This window comes from Schistocerca piceifrons, chromosome 1, assembly GCF_021461385.2.
Source record: "Schistocerca piceifrons isolate TAMUIC-IGC-003096 chromosome 1, iqSchPice1.1, whole genome shotgun sequence".
In the NCBI taxonomy this organism is placed as follows: Eukaryota; Metazoa; Arthropoda; class Insecta; order Orthoptera; family Acrididae; genus Schistocerca; species Schistocerca piceifrons.
This window is the reverse complement of record NC_060138.1, coordinates 176,230,732-176,242,846: the sequence shown is the minus strand read 5'-3', so window position 1 is coordinate 176,242,846 and position 12,115 is coordinate 176,230,732. Positions and strand designations below refer to the sequence as shown.

General features: G+C 48.4%; 38 non-coding genes across 38 annotated transcripts; all 38 read left to right on the top strand.

Moving 5' to 3' along the window:
* The first annotated feature begins 99 nt into the window (after positions 1–99).
* Trnat-ugu lies at positions 100–171 on the top strand. Its single transcript has one exon. It is a non-coding gene; the product is annotated as a tRNA-Thr (tRNA).
* Positions 172–417: 246 nt separating this feature from the next.
* Positions 418–489, top strand: Trnat-ugu. The gene has a single exon. It is a non-coding gene; the product is annotated as a tRNA-Thr (tRNA).
* Positions 490–735: 246 nt separating this feature from the next.
* Positions 736–807, top strand: Trnat-ugu. The gene has a single exon. It is a non-coding gene; the product is annotated as a tRNA-Thr (tRNA).
* Positions 808–1,052: 245 nt separating this feature from the next.
* On the top strand, positions 1,053–1,124 carry Trnat-ugu. Its single transcript has one exon. It is a non-coding gene; the product is annotated as a tRNA-Thr (tRNA).
* Positions 1,125–1,370: 246 nt separating this feature from the next.
* On the top strand, positions 1,371–1,442 carry Trnat-ugu. Its single transcript has one exon. It is a non-coding gene; the product is annotated as a tRNA-Thr (tRNA).
* A 246-nt stretch (positions 1,443–1,688) lies between these two features.
* Trnat-ugu lies at positions 1,689–1,760 on the top strand. Its single transcript has one exon. It is a non-coding gene; the product is annotated as a tRNA-Thr (tRNA).
* A 246-nt stretch (positions 1,761–2,006) lies between these two features.
* Trnat-ugu lies at positions 2,007–2,077 on the top strand. The gene has a single exon. It is a non-coding gene; the product is annotated as a tRNA-Thr (tRNA).
* Positions 2,078–2,322: 245 nt separating this feature from the next.
* On the top strand, positions 2,323–2,394 carry Trnat-ugu. Its single transcript has one exon. It is a non-coding gene; the product is annotated as a tRNA-Thr (tRNA).
* A 246-nt stretch (positions 2,395–2,640) lies between these two features.
* Positions 2,641–2,712, top strand: Trnat-ugu. The gene has a single exon. It is a non-coding gene; the product is annotated as a tRNA-Thr (tRNA).
* A 245-nt stretch (positions 2,713–2,957) lies between these two features.
* Positions 2,958–3,029, top strand: Trnat-ugu. Its single transcript has one exon. It is a non-coding gene; the product is annotated as a tRNA-Thr (tRNA).
* A 246-nt stretch (positions 3,030–3,275) lies between these two features.
* Positions 3,276–3,347, top strand: Trnat-ugu. Its single transcript has one exon. It is a non-coding gene; the product is annotated as a tRNA-Thr (tRNA).
* A 245-nt stretch (positions 3,348–3,592) lies between these two features.
* Trnat-ugu lies at positions 3,593–3,664 on the top strand. The gene has a single exon. It is a non-coding gene; the product is annotated as a tRNA-Thr (tRNA).
* A 246-nt stretch (positions 3,665–3,910) lies between these two features.
* Trnat-ugu lies at positions 3,911–3,982 on the top strand. Its single transcript has one exon. It is a non-coding gene; the product is annotated as a tRNA-Thr (tRNA).
* A 245-nt stretch (positions 3,983–4,227) lies between these two features.
* Trnat-ugu lies at positions 4,228–4,299 on the top strand. The gene has a single exon. It is a non-coding gene; the product is annotated as a tRNA-Thr (tRNA).
* Positions 4,300–4,545: 246 nt separating this feature from the next.
* On the top strand, positions 4,546–4,617 carry Trnat-ugu. Its single transcript has one exon. It is a non-coding gene; the product is annotated as a tRNA-Thr (tRNA).
* A 245-nt stretch (positions 4,618–4,862) lies between these two features.
* Trnat-ugu lies at positions 4,863–4,934 on the top strand. Its single transcript has one exon. It is a non-coding gene; the product is annotated as a tRNA-Thr (tRNA).
* A 246-nt stretch (positions 4,935–5,180) lies between these two features.
* Trnat-ugu lies at positions 5,181–5,252 on the top strand. Its single transcript has one exon. It is a non-coding gene; the product is annotated as a tRNA-Thr (tRNA).
* Positions 5,253–5,497: 245 nt separating this feature from the next.
* On the top strand, positions 5,498–5,569 carry Trnat-ugu. The gene has a single exon. It is a non-coding gene; the product is annotated as a tRNA-Thr (tRNA).
* A 246-nt stretch (positions 5,570–5,815) lies between these two features.
* Trnat-ugu lies at positions 5,816–5,887 on the top strand. Its single transcript has one exon. It is a non-coding gene; the product is annotated as a tRNA-Thr (tRNA).
* A 245-nt stretch (positions 5,888–6,132) lies between these two features.
* Positions 6,133–6,204, top strand: Trnat-ugu. Its single transcript has one exon. It is a non-coding gene; the product is annotated as a tRNA-Thr (tRNA).
* A 245-nt stretch (positions 6,205–6,449) lies between these two features.
* Trnat-ugu lies at positions 6,450–6,521 on the top strand. Its single transcript has one exon. It is a non-coding gene; the product is annotated as a tRNA-Thr (tRNA).
* Positions 6,522–6,767: 246 nt separating this feature from the next.
* Positions 6,768–6,839, top strand: Trnat-ugu. The gene has a single exon. It is a non-coding gene; the product is annotated as a tRNA-Thr (tRNA).
* Positions 6,840–7,084: 245 nt separating this feature from the next.
* Positions 7,085–7,156, top strand: Trnat-ugu. The gene has a single exon. It is a non-coding gene; the product is annotated as a tRNA-Thr (tRNA).
* Positions 7,157–7,402: 246 nt separating this feature from the next.
* Positions 7,403–7,474, top strand: Trnat-ugu. Its single transcript has one exon. It is a non-coding gene; the product is annotated as a tRNA-Thr (tRNA).
* Positions 7,475–7,719: 245 nt separating this feature from the next.
* On the top strand, positions 7,720–7,791 carry Trnat-ugu. Its single transcript has one exon. It is a non-coding gene; the product is annotated as a tRNA-Thr (tRNA).
* A 246-nt stretch (positions 7,792–8,037) lies between these two features.
* Trnat-ugu lies at positions 8,038–8,109 on the top strand. The gene has a single exon. It is a non-coding gene; the product is annotated as a tRNA-Thr (tRNA).
* Positions 8,110–8,354: 245 nt separating this feature from the next.
* On the top strand, positions 8,355–8,426 carry Trnat-ugu. The gene has a single exon. It is a non-coding gene; the product is annotated as a tRNA-Thr (tRNA).
* A 246-nt stretch (positions 8,427–8,672) lies between these two features.
* On the top strand, positions 8,673–8,744 carry Trnat-ugu. The gene has a single exon. It is a non-coding gene; the product is annotated as a tRNA-Thr (tRNA).
* A 246-nt stretch (positions 8,745–8,990) lies between these two features.
* On the top strand, positions 8,991–9,062 carry Trnat-ugu. Its single transcript has one exon. It is a non-coding gene; the product is annotated as a tRNA-Thr (tRNA).
* Positions 9,063–9,307: 245 nt separating this feature from the next.
* Positions 9,308–9,379, top strand: Trnat-ugu. The gene has a single exon. It is a non-coding gene; the product is annotated as a tRNA-Thr (tRNA).
* Positions 9,380–9,625: 246 nt separating this feature from the next.
* Positions 9,626–9,697, top strand: Trnat-ugu. The gene has a single exon. It is a non-coding gene; the product is annotated as a tRNA-Thr (tRNA).
* A 246-nt stretch (positions 9,698–9,943) lies between these two features.
* Positions 9,944–10,015, top strand: Trnat-ugu. The gene has a single exon. It is a non-coding gene; the product is annotated as a tRNA-Thr (tRNA).
* A 245-nt stretch (positions 10,016–10,260) lies between these two features.
* On the top strand, positions 10,261–10,332 carry Trnat-ugu. The gene has a single exon. It is a non-coding gene; the product is annotated as a tRNA-Thr (tRNA).
* Positions 10,333–10,578: 246 nt separating this feature from the next.
* Trnat-ugu lies at positions 10,579–10,650 on the top strand. Its single transcript has one exon. It is a non-coding gene; the product is annotated as a tRNA-Thr (tRNA).
* A 245-nt stretch (positions 10,651–10,895) lies between these two features.
* On the top strand, positions 10,896–10,967 carry Trnat-ugu. The gene has a single exon. It is a non-coding gene; the product is annotated as a tRNA-Thr (tRNA).
* A 246-nt stretch (positions 10,968–11,213) lies between these two features.
* Positions 11,214–11,285, top strand: Trnat-ugu. The gene has a single exon. It is a non-coding gene; the product is annotated as a tRNA-Thr (tRNA).
* Positions 11,286–11,530: 245 nt separating this feature from the next.
* On the top strand, positions 11,531–11,602 carry Trnat-ugu. The gene has a single exon. It is a non-coding gene; the product is annotated as a tRNA-Thr (tRNA).
* Positions 11,603–11,848: 246 nt separating this feature from the next.
* Positions 11,849–11,920, top strand: Trnat-ugu. Its single transcript has one exon. It is a non-coding gene; the product is annotated as a tRNA-Thr (tRNA).
* The last annotated feature ends 195 nt before the right edge of the window (positions 11,921–12,115 follow it).

Genomic DNA, 12,115 nt, shown 5'->3' with positions numbered 1-12,115 from the left:
AATTGTTGTGGCAGAGTAAATCTTTGTACGCATTTTCAGGACTCTGAATGTATCTTTCTCGAGGGCTGTAGCGATCGCAAAGAGGTGTAAGCTGTAGCAGCCTCCTTAGCTCAGGGGCAGAGCACTGGTCTTGTAAACCAGGGGTCGTGAGTTCGATTCTCACAGGGGGCAGCACAATTTTAAATGGGCCAATGTAATGCTTTGAACCGAAAATTTCAAAATAGCGTGTCTTTTCGGGCCTGAGCCAAGATCACAGATGACGATAGACGAAAGACGGCAGCACCCGTCAGTCATCGCTGTGGACCTCAGTGGTAGCGAATTGTTGTGGCAGAGTAAATCTTTGTACGCATTTTCAGGACTCTGAAATGTATTTTTCTCGAGGGCTGTAGCGATCGCAAAGAGGTGTAAGCTGTAGCAGCCTCCTTAGCTCAGGGGCAGAGCACTGGTCTTGTAAACCAGGGGTCGTGAGTTCGATTCTCACAGGGGGCAGCACAATTTTAAATGGGCCAATGTAATGCTTTGAACCGAAAATTTCAAAATAGCGTGTCTTTTCGGGCCTGAGCCAAGATCACAGATGACGATAGACGAAAGACGGCAGCACCCGTCAGTCATCGCTGTGGACCTCAGTGGTAGCGAATTGTTGTGGCAGAGTAAATCTTTGTACGCATTTTCAGGACTCTGAAATGTATTTTTCTCGAGGGCTGTAGCGATCGCAAAGAGGTGTAAGCTGTAGCAGCCTCCTTAGCTCAGGGGCAGAGCACTGGTCTTGTAAACCAGGGGTCGTGAGTTCGATTCTCACAGGGGGCAGCACAATTTTAAATGGGCCAATGTAATGCTTTGAACCGAAAATTTCAAAATAGCGTGTCTTTTCGGGCCTGAGCCAAGATCACAGATGACGATAGACGAAAGACGGCAGCACCCGTCAGTCATCGCTGTGGACCTCAGTGGTAGCGAATTGTTGTGGCAGAGTAAATCTTTGTACGCATTTTCAGGACTCTGAATGTATTTTTCTCGAGGGCTGTAGCGATCGCAAAGAGGTGTAAGCTGTAGCAGCCTCCTTAGCTCAGGGGCAGAGCACTGGTCTTGTAAACCAGGGGTCGTGAGTTCGATTCTCACAGGGGGCAGCACAATTTTAAATGGGCCAATGTAATGCTTTGAACCGAAAATTTCAAAATAGCGTGTCTTTTCGGGCCTGAGCCAAGATCACAGATGACGATAGACGAAAGACGGCAGCACCCGTCAGTCATCGCTGTGGACCTCAGTGGTAGCGAATTGTTGTGGCAGAGTAAATCTTTGTACGCATTTTCAGGACTCTGAAATGTATTTTTCTCGAGGGCTGTAGCGATCGCAAAGAGGTGTAAGCTGTAGCAGCCTCCTTAGCTCAGGGGCAGAGCACTGGTCTTGTAAACCAGGGGTCGTGAGTTCGATTCTCACAGGGGGCAGCACAATTTTAAATGGGCCAATGTAATGCTTTGAACCGAAAATTTCAAAATAGCGTGTCTTTTCGGGCCTGAGCCAAGATCACAGATGACGATAGACGAAAGACGGCAGCACCCGTCAGTCATCGCTGTGGACCTCAGTGGTAGCGAATTGTTGTGGCAGAGTAAATCTTTGTACGCATTTTCAGGACTCTGAAATGTATTTTTCTCGAGGGCTGTAGCGATCGCAAAGAGGTGTAAGCTGTAGCAGCCTCCTTAGCTCAGGGGCAGAGCACTGGTCTTGTAAACCAGGGGTCGTGAGTTCGATTCTCACAGGGGGCAGCACAATTTTAAATGGGCCAATGTAATGCTTTGAACCGAAAATTTCAAAATAGCGTGTCTTTTCGGGCCTGAGCCAAGATCACAGATGACGATAGACGAAAGACGGCAGCACCCGTCAGTCATCGCTGTGGACCTCAGTGGTAGCGAATTGTTGTGGCAGAGTAAATCTTTGTACGCATTTTCAGGACTCTGAAATGTATTTTTCTCGAGGGCTGTAGCGATCGCAAAGAGGTGTAAGCTGTAGCAGCCTCCTTAGCTCAGGGGCAGAGCACTGGTCTTGTAAACCAGGGTCGTGAGTTCGATTCTCACAGGGGGCAGCACAATTTTAAATGGGCCAATGTAATGCTTTGAACCGAAAATTTCAAAATAGCGTGTCTTTTCGGGCCTGAGCCAAGATCACAGATGACGATAGACGAAAGACGGCAGCACCCGTCAGTCATCGCTGTGGACCTCAGTGGTAGCGAATTGTTGTGGCAGAGTAAATCTTTGTACGCATTTTCAGGACTCTGAATGTATTTTTCTCGAGGGCTGTAGCGATCGCAAAGAGGTGTAAGCTGTAGCAGCCTCCTTAGCTCAGGGGCAGAGCACTGGTCTTGTAAACCAGGGGTCGTGAGTTCGATTCTCACAGGGGGCAGCACAATTTTAAATGGGCCAATGTAATGCTTTGAACCGAAAATTTCAAAATAGCGTGTCTTTTCGGGCCTGAGCCAAGATCACAGATGACGATAGACGAAAGACGGCAGCACCCGTCAGTCATCGCTGTGGACCTCAGTGGTAGCGAATTGTTGTGGCAGAGTAAATCTTTGTACGCATTTTCAGGACTCTGAAATGTATTTTTCTCGAGGGCTGTAGCGATCGCAAAGAGGTGTAAGCTGTAGCAGCCTCCTTAGCTCAGGGGCAGAGCACTGGTCTTGTAAACCAGGGGTCGTGAGTTCGATTCTCACAGGGGGCAGCACAATTTTAAATGGGCCAATGTAATGCTTTGAACCGAAAATTTCAAAATAGCGTGTCTTTTCGGGCCTGAGCCAAGATCACAGATGACGATAGACGAAAGACGGCAGCACCCGTCAGTCATCGCTGTGGACCTCAGTGGTAGCGAATTGTTGTGGCAGAGTAAATCTTTGTACGCATTTTCAGGACTCTGAATGTATTTTTCTCGAGGGCTGTAGCGATCGCAAAGAGGTGTAAGCTGTAGCAGCCTCCTTAGCTCAGGGGCAGAGCACTGGTCTTGTAAACCAGGGGTCGTGAGTTCGATTCTCACAGGGGGCAGCACAATTTTAAATGGGCCAATGTAATGCTTTGAACCGAAAATTTCAAAATAGCGTGTCTTTTCGGGCCTGAGCCAAGATCACAGATGACGATAGACGAAAGACGGCAGCACCCGTCAGTCATCGCTGTGGACCTCAGTGGTAGCGAATTGTTGTGGCAGAGTAAATCTTTGTACGCATTTTCAGGACTCTGAAATGTATTTTTCTCGAGGGCTGTAGCGATCGCAAAGAGGTGTAAGCTGTAGCAGCCTCCTTAGCTCAGGGGCAGAGCACTGGTCTTGTAAACCAGGGGTCGTGAGTTCGATTCTCACAGGGGGCAGCACAATTTTAAATGGGCCAATGTAATGCTTTGAACCGAAAATTTCAAAATAGCGTGTCTTTTCGGGCCTGAGCCAAGATCACAGATGACGATAGACGAAAGACGGCAGCACCCGTCAGTCATCGCTGTGGACCTCAGTGGTAGCGAATTGTTGTGGCAGAGTAAATCTTTGTACGCATTTTCAGGACTCTGAATGTATTTTTCTCGAGGGCTGTAGCGATCGCAAAGAGGTGTAAGCTGTAGCAGCCTCCTTAGCTCAGGGGCAGAGCACTGGTCTTGTAAACCAGGGGTCGTGAGTTCGATTCTCACAGGGGGCAGCACAATTTTAAATGGGCCAATGTAATGCTTTGAACCGAAAATTTCAAAATAGCGTGTCTTTTCGGGCCTGAGCCAAGATCACAGATGACGATAGACGAAAGACGGCAGCACCCGTCAGTCATCGCTGTGGACCTCAGTGGTAGCGAATTGTTGTGGCAGAGTAAATCTTTGTACGCATTTTCAGGACTCTGAAATGTATTTTTCTCGAGGGCTGTAGCGATCGCAAAGAGGTGTAAGCTGTAGCAGCCTCCTTAGCTCAGGGGCAGAGCACTGGTCTTGTAAACCAGGGGTCGTGAGTTCGATTCTCACAGGGGGCAGCACAATTTTAAATGGGCCAATGTAATGCTTTGAACCGAAAATTTCAAAATAGCGTGTCTTTTCGGGCCTGAGCCAAGATCACAGATGACGATAGACGAAAGACGGCAGCACCCGTCAGTCATCGCTGTGGACCTCAGTGGTAGCGAATTGTTGTGGCAGAGTAAATCTTTGTACGCATTTTCAGGACTCTGAATGTATTTTTCTCGAGGGCTGTAGCGATCGCAAAGAGGTGTAAGCTGTAGCAGCCTCCTTAGCTCAGGGGCAGAGCACTGGTCTTGTAAACCAGGGGTCGTGAGTTCGATTCTCACAGGGGGCAGCACAATTTTAAATGGGCCAATGTAATGCTTTGAACCGAAAATTTCAAAATAGCGTGTCTTTTCGGGCCTGAGCCAAGATCACAGATGACGATAGACGAAAGACGGCAGCACCCGTCAGTCATCGCTGTGGACCTCAGTGGTAGCGAATTGTTGTGGCAGAGTAAATCTTTGTACGCATTTTCAGGACTCTGAAATGTATTTTTCTCGAGGGCTGTAGCGATCGCAAAGAGGTGTAAGCTGTAGCAGCCTCCTTAGCTCAGGGGCAGAGCACTGGTCTTGTAAACCAGGGGTCGTGAGTTCGATTCTCACAGGGGGCAGCACAATTTTAAATGGGCCAATGTAATGCTTTGAACCGAAAATTTCAAAATAGCGTGTCTTTTCGGGCCTGAGCCAAGATCACAGATGACGATAGACGAAAGACGGCAGCACCCGTCAGTCATCGCTGTGGACCTCAGTGGTAGCGAATTGTTGTGGCAGAGTAAATCTTTGTACGCATTTTCAGGACTCTGAATGTATTTTTCTCGAGGGCTGTAGCGATCGCAAAGAGGTGTAAGCTGTAGCAGCCTCCTTAGCTCAGGGGCAGAGCACTGGTCTTGTAAACCAGGGGTCGTGAGTTCGATTCTCACAGGGGGCAGCACAATTTTAAATGGGCCAATGTAATGCTTTGAACCGAAAATTTCAAAATAGCGTGTCTTTTCGGGCCTGAGCCAAGATCACAGATGACGATAGACGAAAGACGGCAGCACCCGTCAGTCATCGCTGTGGACCTCAGTGGTAGCGAATTGTTGTGGCAGAGTAAATCTTTGTACGCATTTTCAGGACTCTGAAATGTATTTTTCTCGAGGGCTGTAGCGATCGCAAAGAGGTGTAAGCTGTAGCAGCCTCCTTAGCTCAGGGGCAGAGCACTGGTCTTGTAAACCAGGGGTCGTGAGTTCGATTCTCACAGGGGGCAGCACAATTTTAAATGGGCCAATGTAATGCTTTGAACCGAAAATTTCAAAATAGCGTGTCTTTTCGGGCCTGAGCCAAGATCACAGATGACGATAGACGAAAGACGGCAGCACCCGTCAGTCATCGCTGTGGACCTCAGTGGTAGGGAATTGTTGTGGCAGAGTAAATCTTTGTACGCATTTTCAGGACTCTGAATGTATTTTTCTCGAGGGCTGTAGCGATCGCAAAGAGGTGTAAGCTGTAGCAGCCTCCTTAGCTCAGGGGCAGAGCACTGGTCTTGTAAACCAGGGGTCGTGAGTTCGATTCTCACAGGGGGCAGCACAATTTTAAATGGGCCAATGTAATGCTTTGAACCGAAAATTTCAAAATAGCGTGTCTTTTCGGGCCTGAGCCAAGATCACAGATGACGATAGACGAAAGACGGCAGCACCCGTCAGTCATCGCTGTGGACCTCAGTGGTAGCGAATTGTTGTGGCAGAGTAAATCTTTGTACGCATTTTCAGGACTCTGAAATGTATTTTTCTCGAGGGCTGTAGCGATCGCAAAGAGGTGTAAGCTGTAGCAGCCTCCTTAGCTCAGGGGCAGAGCACTGGTCTTGTAAACCAGGGGTCGTGAGTTCGATTCTCACAGGGGGCAGCACAATTTTAAATGGGCCAATGTAATGCTTTGAACCGAAAATTTCAAAATAGCGTGTCTTTTCGGGCCTGAGCCAAGATCACAGATGACGATAGACGAAAGACGGCAGCACCCGTCAGTCATCGCTGTGGACCTCAGTGGTAGCGAATTGTTGTGGCAGAGTAAATCTTTGTACGCATTTTCAGGACTCTGAATGTATTTTTCTCGAGGGCTGTAGCGATCGCAAAGAGGTGTAAGCTGTAGCAGCCTCCTTAGCTCAGGGGCAGAGCACTGGTCTTGTAAACCAGGGGTCGTGAGTTCGATTCTCACAGGGGGCAGCACAATTTTAAATGGGCCAATGTAATGCTTTGAACCGAAAATTTCAAAATAGCGTGTCTTTTCGGGCCTGAGCCAAGATCACAGATGACGATAGACGAAAGACGGCAGCACCCGTCATTCATCGCTGTGGACCTCAGTGGTAGCGAATTGTTGTGGCAGAGTAAATCTTTGTACGCATTTTCAGGACTCTGAATGTATTTTTCTCGAGGGCTGTAGCGATCGCAAAGAGGTGTAAGCTGTAGCAGCCTCCTTAGCTCAGGGGCAGAGCACTGGTCTTGTAAACCAGGGGTCGTGAGTTCGATTCTCACAGGGGGCAGCACAATTTTAAATGGGCCAATGTAATGCTTTGAACCGAAAATTTCAAAATAGCGTGTCTTTTCGGGCCTGAGCCAAGATCACAGATGACGATAGACGAAAGACGGCAGCACCCGTCAGTCATCGCTGTGGACCTCAGTGGTAGCGAATTGTTGTGGCAGAGTAAATCTTTGTACGCATTTTCAGGACTCTGAAATGTATTTTTCTCGAGGGCTGTAGCGATCGCAAAGAGGTGTAAGCTGTAGCAGCCTCCTTAGCTCAGGGGCAGAGCACTGGTCTTGTAAACCAGGGGTCGTGAGTTCGATTCTCACAGGGGGCAGCACAATTTTAAATGGGCCAATGTAATGCTTTGAACCGAAAATTTCAAAATAGCGTGTCTTTTCGGGCCTGAGCCAAGATCACAGATGACGATAGACGAAAGACGGCAGCACCCGTCAGTCATCGCTGTGGACCTCAGTGGTAGCGAATTGTTGTGGCAGAGTAAATCTTTGTACGCATTTTCAGGACTCTGAATGTATTTTTCTCGAGGGCTGTAGCGATCGCAAAGGGGTGTAAGCTGTAGCAGCCTCCTTAGCTCAGGGGCAGAGCACTGGTCTTGTAAACCAGGGGTCGTGAGTTCGATTCTCACAGGGGGCAGCACAATTTTAAATGGGCCAATGTAATGCTTTGAACCGAAAATTTCAAAATAGCGTGTCTTTTCGGGCCTGAGCCAAGATCACAGATGACGATAGACGAAAGACGGCAGCACCCGTCAGTCATCGCTGTGGACCTCAGTGGTAGCGAATTGTTGTGGCAGAGTAAATCTTTGTACGCATTTTCAGGACTCTGAAATGTATTTTTCTCGAGGGCTGTAGCGATCGCAAAGAGGTGTAAGCTGTAGCAGCCTCCTTAGCTCAGGGGCAGAGCACTGGTCTTGTAAACCAGGGGTCGTGAGTTCGATTCTCACAGGGGGCAGCACAATTTTAAATGGGCCAATGTAATGCTTTGAACCGAAAATTTCAAAATAGCGTGTCTTTTCGGGCCTGAGCCAAGATCACAGATGACGATAGACGAAAGACGGCAGCACCCGTCAGTCATCGCTGTGGACCTCAGTGGTAGCGAATTGTTGTGGCAGAGTAAATCTTTGTACGCATTTTCAGGACTCTGAATGTATTTTTCTCGAGGGCTGTAGCGATCGCAAAGAGGTGTAAGCTGTAGCAGCCTCCTTAGCTCAGGGGCAGAGCACTGGTCTTGTAAACCAGGGGTCGTGAGTTCGATTCTCACAGGGGGCAGCACAATTTTAAATGGGCCAATGTAATGCTTTGAACCGAAAATTTCAAAATAGCGTGTCTTTTCGGGCCTGAGCCAAGATCACAGATGACGATAGACGAAAGACGGCAGCACCCGTCAGTCATCGCTGTGGACCTCAGTGGTAGCGAATTGTTGTGGCAGAGTAAATCTTTGTACGCATTTTCAGGACTCTGAAATGTATTTTTCTCGAGGGCTGTAGCGATCGCAAAGAGGTGTAAGCTGTAGCAGCCTCCTTAGCTCAGGGGCAGAGCACTGGTCTTGTAAACCAGGGGTCGTGAGTTCGATTCTCACAGGGGGCAGCACAATTTTAAATGGGCCAATGTAATGCTTTGAACCGAAAATTTCAAAATAGCGTGTCTTTTCGGGCCTGAGCCAAGATCACAGATGACGATAGACGAAAGACGGCAGCACCCGTCAGTCATCGCTGTGGACCTCAGTGGTAGCGAATTGTTGTGGCAGAGTAAATCTTTGTACGCATTTTCAGGACTCTGAATGTATTTTTCTCGAGGGCTGTAGCGATCGCAAAGAGGTGTAAGCTGTAGCAGCCTCCTTAGCTCAGGGGCAGAGCACTGGTCTTGTAAACCAGGGGTCGTGAGTTCGATTCTCACAGGGGGCAGCACAATTTTAAATGGGCCAATGTAATGCTTTGAACCGAAAATTTCAAAATAGCGTGTCTTTTCGGGCCTGAGCCAAGATCACAGATGACGATAGACGAAAGACGGCAGCACCCGTCAGTCATCGCTGTGGACCTCAGTGGTAGCGAATTGTTGTGGCAGAGTAAATCTTTGTACGCATTTTCAGGACTCTGAAATGTATTTTTCTCGAGGGCTGTAGCGATCGCAAAGAGGTGTAAGCTGTAGCAGCCTCCTTAGCTCAGGGGCAGAGCACTGGTCTTGTAAACCAGGGGTCGTGAGTTCGATTCTCACAGGGGGCAGCACAATTTTAAATGGGCCAATGTAATGCTTTGAACCGAAAATTTCAAAATAGCGTGTCTTTTCGGGCCTGAGCCAAGATCACAGATGACGATAGACGAAAGACGGCAGCACCCGTCAGTCATCGCTGTGGACCTCAGTGGTAGCGAATTGTTGTGGCAGAGTAAATCTTTGTACGCATTTTCAGGACTCTGAAATGTATTTTTCTCGAGGGCTGTAGCGATCGCAAAGAGGTGTAAGCTGTAGCAGCCTCCTTAGCTCAGGGGCAGAGCACTGGTCTTGTAAACCAGGGGTCGTGAGTTCGATTCTCACAGGGGGCAGCACAATTTTAAATGGGCCAATGTAATGCTTTGAACCGAAAATTTCAAAATAGCGTGTCTTTTCGGGCCTGAGCCAAGATCACAGATGACGATAGACGAAAGACGGCAGCACCCGTCAGTCATCGCTGTGGACCTCAGTGGTAGCGAATTGTTGTGGCAGAGTAAATCTTTGTACGCATTTTCAGGACTCTGAATGTATTTTTCTCGAGGGCTGTAGCGATCGCAAAGAGGTGTAAGCTGTAGCAGCCTCCTTAGCTCAGGGGCAGAGCACTGGTCTTGTAAACCAGGGGTCGTGAGTTCGATTCTCACAGGGGGCAGCACAATTTTAAATGGGCCAATGTAATGCTTTGAACCGAAAATTTCAAAATAGCGTGTCTTTTCGGGCCTGAGCCAAGATCACAGATGACGATAGACGAAAGACGGCAGCACCCGTCAGTCATCGCTGTGGACCTCAGTGGTAGCGAATTGTTGTGGCAGAGTAAATCTTTGTACGCATTTTCAGGACTCTGAAATGTATTTTTCTCGAGGGCTGTAGCGATCGCAAAGAGGTGTAAGCTGTAGCAGCCTCCTTAGCTCAGGGGCAGAGCACTGGTCTTGTAAACCAGGGGTCGTGAGTTCGATTCTCACAGGGGGCAGCACAATTTTAAATGGGCCAATGTAATGCTTTGAACCGAAAATTTCAAAATAGCGTGTCTTTTCGGGCCTGAGCCAAGATCACAGATGACGATAGACGAAAGACGGCAGCACCCATCAGTCATCGCTGTGGACCTCAGTGGTAGCGAATTGTTGTGGCAGAGTAAATCTTTGTACGCATTTTCAGGACTCTGAAATGTATTTTTCTCGAGGGCTGTAGCGATCGCAAAGAGGTGTAAGCTGTAGCAGCCTCCTTAGCTTAGGGGCAGAGCACTGGTCTTGTAAACCAGGGGTCGTGAGTTCGATTCTCACAGGGGGCAGCACAATTTTAAATGGGCCAATGTAATGCTTTGAACCGAAAATTTCAAAATAGCGTGTCTTTTCGGGCCTGAGCCAAGATCACAGATGACGATAGACGAAAGACGGCAGCACCCGTCAGTCATCGCTGTGGACCTCAGTGGTAGCGAATTGTTGTGGCAGAGTAAATCTTTGTACGCATTTTCAGGACTCTGAATGTATTTTTCTCGAGGGCTGTAGCGATCGCAAAGAGGTGTAAGCTGTAGCAGCCTCCTTAGCTCAGGGGCAGAGCACTGGTCTTGTAAACCAGGGGTCGTGAGTTCGATTCTCACAGGGGGCAGCACAATTTTAAATGGGCCAATGTAATGCTTTGAACCGAAAATTTCAAAATAGCGTGTCTTTTCGGGCCTGAGCCAAGATCACAGATGACGATAGACGAAAGACGGCAGCACCCGTCAGTCATCGCTGTGGACCTCAGTGGTAGCGAATTGTTGTGGCAGAGTAAATCTTTGTACGCATTTTCAGGACTCTGAAATGTATTTTTCTCGAGGGCTGTAGCGATCGCAAAGAGGTGTAAGCTGTAGCAGCCTCCTTAGCTCAGGGGCAGAGCACTGGTCTTGTAAACCAGGGGTCGTGAGTTCGATTCTCACAGGGGGCAGCACAATTTTAAATGGGCCAATGTAATGCTTTGAACCGAAAATTTCAAAATAGCGTGTCTTTTCGGGCCTGAGCCAAGATCACAGATGACGATAGACGAAAGACGGCAGCACCCGTCAGTCATCGCTGTGGACCTCAGTGGTAGCGAATTGTTGTGGCAGAGTAAATCTTTGTACGCATTTTCAGGACTCTGAATGTATTTTTCTCGAGGGCTGTAGCGATCGCAAAGAGGTGTAAGCTGTAGCAGCCTCCTTAGCTCAGGGGCAGAGCACTGGTCTTGTAAACCAGGGGTCGTGAGTTCGATTCTCACAGGGGGCAGCACAATTTTAAATGGGCCAATGTAATGCTTTGAACCGAAAATTTCAAAATAGCGTGTCTTTTCGGGCCTGAGCCAAGATCACAGATGACGATAGACGAAAGACGGCAGCACCCGTCAGTCATCGCTGTGGACCTCAGTGGTAGCGAATTGTTGTGGCAGAGTAAATCTTTGTACGCATTTTCAGGACTCTGAAATGTATTTTTCTCGAGGGCTGTAGCGATCGCAAAGAGGTGTAAGCTGTAGCAGCCTCCTTAGCTCAGGGGCAGAGCACTGGTCTTGTAAACCAGGGGTCGTGAGTTCGATTCTCACAGGGGGCAGCACAATTTTAAATGGGCCAATGTAATGCTTTGAACCGAAAATTTCAAAATAGCGTGTCTTTTCGGGCCTGAGCCAAGATCACAGATGACGATAGACGAAAGACGGCAGCACCCGTCAGTCATCGCTGTGGACCTCAGTGGTAGCGAATTGTTGTGGCAGAGTAAATCTTTGTACGCATTTTCAGGACTCTGAATGTATTTTTCTCGAGGGCTGTAGCGATCGCAAAGAGGTGTAAGCTGTAGCAGCCTCCTTAGCTCAGGGGCAGAGCACTGGTCTTGTAAACCAGGGGTCGTGAGTTCGATTCTCACAGGGGGCAGCACAATTTTAAATGGGCCAATGTAATGCTTTGAACCGAAAATTTCAAAATAGCGTGTCTTTTCGGGCCTGAGCCAAGATCACAGATGACGATAGACGAAAGACGGCAGCACCCGTCAGTCATCGCTGTGGACCTCAGTGGTAGCGAATTGTTGTGGCAGAGTAAATCTTTGTACGCATTTTCAGGACTCTGAAATGTATTTTTCTCGAGGGCTGTAGCGATCGCAAAGAGGTGTAAGCTGTAGCAGCCTCCTTAGCTCAGGGGCAGAGCACTGGTCTTGTAAACCAGGGGTCGTGAGTTCGATTCTCACAGGGGGCAGCACAATTTTAAATGGGCCAATGTAATGCTTTGAACCGAAAATTTCAAAATAGCGTGTCTTTTCGGGCCTGAGCCAAGATCACAGATGACGATAGACGAAAGACGGCAGCACCCGTCAGTCATCGCTGTGGACCTCAGTGGTAGCGAATTGTTGTGGCAGAGTAAATCTTTGTACGCATTTTCAGGACTCTGAAT